Below are 7,390 nucleotides of genomic sequence, written 5' to 3' on the forward strand. Positions count from 1 at the left end.
GATTAACAAATGAACTGCTTGATAATTTACTTTAGTTATGGGTCTTTGTCATTTCTAATTTTTGTGAAGAAATTTTGCTATGATCTCTGCAATGCTGATGCATATCATCCTGTTTTAGAAGAGCTATCACGTCATTGCACAACAGATACAACGTTTTGTCATGTGATGTGATAGCAAAATAATTCACACCCCATTATGCCTTAGAAACAGACATTCAAAGTCTACTTTTATCTTCTTCCTTTTTTTAACATGAAAGATACGTATTCATAATTTTTTTAAAGTTAGAGTGTGGCAATATATGTAGCACTCAAAATCCTGCTGTTTTTTAACTGTATAACTGCAATTCTCATTGTGCCAAGTAGCAGTTTAAGGCAATGAGAATGCTACATCCAGCCCCTGGCACAATTCCTCACTTTCGCCAGTGCAGCACGAAAGCACCCATGGAAAAAAGTAAACAAATTAGCATGGCTGTGTCCCCATAAAAGCTTATTTATGGATATTCCAATTTGAATTTCATAACACTTCATGTGCTACAAAATATTCTTCTGATTGTTTAACTATTTAAAAATGTAAAAACTATTCTTAACTCACGGGCCATATAGAAACAGGTGGCAGGCCAGATTTGGTACACAGGCTATAGTTAGCCAATCCCTGCTATAATACATTTAACTTAATTTTTTGTTGTTGTTGTTGAGACAGAGTCTCATTCTGTTGCCCACGCTGGAGTGCAGTGGCATGATCTCCGCTCACTGCAACCTCCACCTCCTAGGTTCAAGTAATTCTCTTGCCTCAGCCTCCCGAGTAGCTGGGATTACAGGTGCATGCCACTATGTCCAGCTAATTTTTGTATTTTTAGTAGAGACAGGGTTTTGCCATGTTGGCCAGGCTGATCTTGAACTCCTGACCCCAGGTGATCCACCCACCTTAGCCTCCCAAAATGCTGGGATTACAAGGTGTGAGCCACCTTTAACTTAATTTTAAGTTCATATTAACTTAATTATTTGTATAGGTAATACTTGCACACGCTCTAAACTTAATATCTTAGAGAAGGGTGGGTGGCATAAAATTTCCCCTCTACATCAGCCACCAGCTACCCAGTTCCTCTCCCTGGAGGCAACCAGTGTTGCCAGTTTCCCATGTAATCTTCCAGAGCCACTCTGTGTATATCTAAGCAATTACACGCAGATATATTTTTCTTCCTTCTTTGTGTTTACATAAAAGGCAACATACTCTACTTCATACTCACTCACATGGCTATAATCGAAGATAGCCACATTGGCAAGGAAATGGAGAAACTGAAACCTCCGCAGATTGCTGGAAGGAATGTAAAATAGTGCAGCCGCTTACCATATCAGCCAGCACTTCTCCCCCAGGTGTATACCCAGGAGAAAGGAAAACACAAATTCACACAAAAACTTGTACTCCAATGTTCATGTTATTCATAATAGCCCAAAGTAGAAACAATCCAAATGTCTATCCACTGGTTAACAAACTGTGTTAAAAATATATACAATAGAATACTATTCAGCCATAAAGATGAAATACTGATACACGCCACAACACACTAAGCCTTGAAAGCACCATGGTAAGCGAAAGAAGCTGGACACAAAAGTCAACGCATTGTATGATTTCATGTATATGAAATGCCTGTAAGAGGAAAATTCATAGAGACAGAAACAGATTACTGGAGGAGGAAAAAATGGGAAGTGACAGGTAATGAGAACAGGATTTTTTTTTTTTTTTTTTTTTAGAGTGATAAGAATGTTCTGGAACTGGATAATGGTGATGGTTGTACAACCTTGTGAATATACTACAACCACTGAATTGTGTACTTAAAAGATGTATTCTATAATATGTGAATTACTTCTCAATAAAATTAGTAGCATATTATACATATGCCTTGCCTTTTTCCCTTATCATCTACAGGGCAATTAAAAGGGGATGAGACATGCAAAAGCAATATGAAATACAGTGGTGGCTTCTGTGAGCACTGGCCAAATTAAAAATGGTAGTAACCCAAATCTAAAAATGCTTGCCTCAAAAAAGGGAATATTGGCTGGGCAAGGTGGCTCACGCCTGTAATCCCAGCACTTTGGGAGGCCAACTCGGGTGGATCACTTGAGGTCAGCGGTTTGAGACCAGCCTGGCCAACATGGTGAAACCCTGTCTACTAAAAATACAAAATTTAGCCAGGTGTGGTGGCAGGTGCCTGTAATCCCAGCTACTCAGGAGGCTGAGGCTGGACAATCACTTGAACCTGGGAGGCAGAGGTTGCCCGAGATTGCGCCACTGCACTTTAGCCTGGGCAACAGAGTGAAACTGTGTATCCAAAAAAAAAGAAAGGGAATATTCAAGTCTTTCTACAACTAAGTTTTAAAAAACTCTGTAACTGAACCTGCAGCTTGTATATTAACACAGTCGAATTCACAGTGTACAGTACTTTTTTTTTTTTTTTTTGAGATGGAGTCTTGCTCTGTCACCCAGGCTGGAGTGCAGTGGCACAATCTCAGCTCACTGCAACCTCTGCTGCCTGGGTTCACGTGATTCTCCTGTCTCAGCCTCCTGAGTAATTGGGATTACAGGCGTCTGCCACCATGCCTGGCTAATTTTTGTATTTTTAGTAGAGACGGGGTTTCACCAGCTTGGTCAGGCTGGTCTCGAACTCCAGGCCAGCCACCTCGGCCTCCCAAAGTGCTGGGATTACAGGCATGGGCCATCGCGCCCGGCCTACAGTACTTTTAACCAAAAGTGAGGGCAATGGTTGAGAAAGAAAGAAAGCCCGACAAGATGGAACTGGAATAAAAATATCCAGAAATATTCCGAGACTCCCCCGATCCTACCACTCGGCAACACTCCACTGTGCCTCTCCTCCCTTAGGAAGAGTCCTCGCCTTTGAGGGAAAATAACCACGCTCTCATGCCCTGCTACTACACATTTTTACCTGGCTGGTAACCAGAACTGAAACTCAACCAGGCCTGGGAGTGAAATGTATTATTATGGAAGGAGAATGAAGAATTGCTTCTTGAAGGAAGAGCATGGCTGCACCAATATGTATAGTCATACTGTAAATAAAAACAAAAACAAAGCAAACAAAAGATATGTATAGTCATCATGAGAAGGGACTTAGGGTCCCCGGGCATAGAGGGTGGAGTTTATTTCTCAGCTGGAATGAAGTTATTGATTTAGGTGCATTCTTTCAGGGGGCGTGGGCAGCTGCTTTAGCAGTTTGCTGCTTTGGCTAATGTTCTGAATGCTGCTCTGTGCAAAACGACATGGCAAAGCCAGAGACACTTTGGCATAAGACAGAGAAAGAATTCAGACTTCAGGAGATAGGAATGCTGCAATGGAACTGCAGTGGGTTTCCCCCTTACCGGCTCCTCCTGCCTCCATGTGGCTCCCATCAGGGCTGGAAGGCTCTCCACTCACCCTGGCCTTGAGAAGCGGATTGCTGAGGAAGATGGCAGTCTTTCAAATGCGCTTTCATTGGCTGTTCTCCTGGCCTGGGGATGTTGGTGGTACGGGCTGGAGTTGCCTTGCTGATCTCAATGGAGATGAGAGGGCCGGCATTGGCTTGTTCCACGTGGCCACGGTTACCTGCCAGAAGCCAAGGAGACCGGGTAATCATAATAGGCAACAGGGCAGGTGTGCTTATTAGGTTCACAACATGGTTGGTGTAAGGCCCAGAGATCTTTAGTTGTGGTTAATTAGAGGGTTCCCAGGAATTAAAGTGACAGGTGCTCCATCCTTTTGTATGCAACCATAAAATAAAAATAGAATAAAATAGACCGGGCTCGGTGGCTCACACCTGTAATCCCAGCACTTTGGGTGGCCGAGGTGGGCGGATCACCTGAGGTCAGGAGTTTGAGACCAGCCTGGCCAACATGGTAAAACCCTGTCTCTACTAAAAATACAAAAAGTAGCCAGGCGTGGTGGCGGGCGCCTGTAGTCCCAGTTACTCAGGAGGCTGAGGCAGAAGAATCGCTTGAACTTGGGAGGCAGAGGTGGCAGTGAGCTGAGATCGTGCCACTACACTCCAATTGAGCGACAGAGTGAGACTCCGTCTCAAAAGAAAAAAAAAAAAAAAAAAAAAAGAATAAAATAAGTCCAGGTCTAATGAAAATCAAGACATAAGGAAGTCAAGAACTGGTATCTAATTCTGTACGCTGGGTCACTTCATTGATCCAGAGTCTCTAGTCTAGAGACCGGAGACCATAAGTAATATGGTCTAGGTAGCCTTGAGACCCACATAATCACCAAGGCAACCTGGAGGGCTTCTTCCTCACATTTCCCCAAAGAGAAATGTGCCCTGGGAGAAAGAACATACCAAAACCTTTGGTCTACTGGATACTGGATCAAATCTAATTAATGCTAATTATTGGGATCCTAGGAACCTCGACATCACCGTGGTCTGCCCTTTGGAGTGAGGTCTCTCTGGATCCAGAGATGCAGTGGGGATTGAGTCCACCAATAGCAAGCCCACCCCAAGGGTCTTTTCTGTCCACATGTAGATAGCTAGATGGATCTCCTCAGAATCAGGCATCGTCACCTATTGGCTTGTTAAGGCCTGGAGTAAATGCTACCATGGTGGGCGGGGCCAAAAACGAGACACTGGAACTTCCTCTTTCCTCCAAAATAGCAACCAAAAGCATTGTAACCTCTAAAAAATGTTTTAAGTACACATTTCAGTGGTTGTAGTATATTGTAGATAATCCCAAACACCAAACACTTGGAAAGGGTGTGCTTGGTGACCCTGTGACATCCCCACTGAATCTGCAATTCAGCTGCTGCACAGGGTGCCAGCTGAATTAGCCTTAGCTTAATCAGGTGGTTCTCCAACTGTCAATCCCAACTCAACTCCCATTTTCCTCTCACTGGGAAAAATCAATACAATGCCTGGAAACTATGATGCACTTTTTTTTTTTTTTTTTTTTTTTTTTTTTTGAGACGGAGTCTCTCTCTGTCACCCAGGCTGGAGTGCAGTTGAGTGACCCCAGCTCACTGCAACCTCCACCTCCCAGATTCAAGCAATTCTCCTGCCCCAGCCTCCCGAGTAGCTGGAATTACAGGCGTGCACCACCATGCCCGGCTAGTTTTTGTATTTTTAGCGAGACAGGGTTTCACCATGTTGGCCAGGCTGGTCTCGAACTCCTAACCTCCAGTGATCCGCCTGCCTTGGCCTCCCAAAGTGCTGGGATTACAAGCATGAACCACCGCGCTTAGCCTGGTATGCACTTTTTTTTTTTTTTTTTTTTTTTTTGAGACAGAGTCTCTCCCTGTTGCCTAGACTGGAATGCAGTTGCGCGATCCCAGCTCACTGCAACCTCCACCTCCTGGGTTCAAGCGATCCTCAGCCTCCTGAGTAGCTGGGACTACAGGCATGTGCCACCACACCCAGCTAATTTTTGTATTTTTAGTAAAGATGGGGTTCTGCCATGTTGGCCAGGCTGGTCTTGAACTCCTGGCCTCAAGTGATCCTCCCACTTTGGCCTCCCAAAATGCTGGGATTACAGGCACGAGCCACCGTGCCTGGCCCTGGTATACACTTTTGATTGTGCAAACACATTTTTCTCCATCATGAAAGAGAAAATACCAGACGATGTTTCCTTTTACTCCTGTACAGGTCTTCTCAGAGTCCTCTCTCCTTTTGGAACATAAATTGTTCCCAGTGAAATGGAACATTGCACGTAACAGCTAATTGGTCTATTACATTGAAAGCGACATATTGATAGACTAGGAAAAAAAGAGGAACAGTTACCTTGAAGATATATATATATATATATATATATATATATATCTCCATATAATATGTGGTTGGTGCAAAAGTAATTGCAGTTTTTGCATTGTTGAAATTTGCCATTTGATATTGGAATATATTCTTTTTTTTTTTAACAACATAATGGGTTTATATTTAATATAGTACTTATCAGGAGGGTGTTGCTCAGTTAATGTAAAGTTTTTTTCTTAACATTAAATCTCTTTTCCATGTCAACGTCTATAGTTTTTTTTAACATTAATTTTTTTCTGCATTTCAGTATTACACTGAATACATTTTTTGAAATGTTTTTTCTCCAGAGAAAAAAGTTTCCCTTTTTGGCTGACTCTCTGATATCTAAATACAATATTAACTTGGGAGACAACAAAACAAAAATCTAATAAAAAGATGGAGAAAACTCCCCAACGATTCGGGAGACAGTGATAGAACAGTGGTGATTTCCTAAGATTCTGGGCAAGAACTTCCTTCTTCCTATTTCACATTCTTTGAGAATCCTAAAACTATGAAATATTACTTATGTAAATTTCAGCCATCTTACTTCTTTGACCTCTTTTCTAACTAGCAAATACAAATTATAGGCTGCATTTTTCTGTGCATTATTTGTTGTAAAGAAAACATATTTTTTTCAATTTATATATGTATGTCTGTTCCCATTTCATGGAAACAACGAAAAATGTAAAACTCCCTTATTTACTGATTCTTGGAAACTTTCAGACCCCAAAGCTCAGGTTTAGCCTCTATAGCACAAAGGTTTTCAGGGTGAGGTTTGATTCAGTAGGCCTTTCAAACTCACATCTGTCCATTTCTTTTTCGTGCATATACCCACAAGCAGCACAAATGCCTGTAATGCTGAGAACCACACCCAACAAGAGGGCGATTGCATCACTGGCTTCTACTGCTTCCACAACAGGCAGCACCAAAAGCAGTGACATGAGGACTAAGGACAACTGTGTTGAAACTGAGGTCATGATGTTGGAATCTTGAGGGCTGAAGGTTCCAAAGAAATGGTGTATATAGAATTCTATCTGACTTGAAATTTTCCCTTCCTGGAGCTCCGGATGCTGAGATTAAGAAGTTCCACGTGACACTACCTTCCAGGAAGCAGCCATTACAGGACTGGAATACATTCTTAAATGTGGTTATGTCATACATCATCTTAATGAGCATTTCTCTCTTTATTTATTTATTTTTGCTAATGACTTATTACTTGCTGTTTATTTTTTTCTTTATTTTAGACTATGGAAATGATGTTAGACAAAAAGCAAATTTGAGCAATATTCTTACTCGAGTTCAAAATGGATTGTAAAGCAGTGGAGACAACTCGCAACATCAATGGCCCAGGAACTGCTAATGAACATACCGTGCAGTGGGGGTTCAAGAAGTTTTGCAAAAGAGAGGAGAGCCTTGAAGATGAGCAGCATAGCGGCCAGTCGTCGGAAGTTGACAACCACCAATTGAGAGCAATCACGGAAGCTGGTCCTCTTACAACTACACCAGAAGCTGCTGAAGAACTCAACGTCCACCATTCTACGGTCATTCGGCATTTGACGCAAACTGGAAAGATGAAAAAGCTCGACAAGTGGGTGCCTCATGAGCTGAGTGAAAATCAAAAACATT

At 42.3% G+C, this 7,390-nt stretch overlaps 1 pseudogene; it reads right to left on the reverse strand.

Moving 5' to 3' along the window:
• Positions 1 to 6,462: 6,462 nt before the first annotated feature.
• LOC129022035 (small integral membrane protein 30-like) lies at positions 6,463 to 6,876 on the reverse strand (annotated as a pseudogene).
• Positions 6,877 to 7,390: the final 514 nt, after the last annotated feature.

The sequence above is a fragment of the Pongo pygmaeus genome, chromosome 21 (genome assembly GCF_028885625.2).
Source record: "Pongo pygmaeus isolate AG05252 chromosome 21, NHGRI_mPonPyg2-v2.0_pri, whole genome shotgun sequence".
Taxonomy (NCBI): domain Eukaryota; kingdom Metazoa; phylum Chordata; class Mammalia; order Primates; family Hominidae; genus Pongo; species Pongo pygmaeus.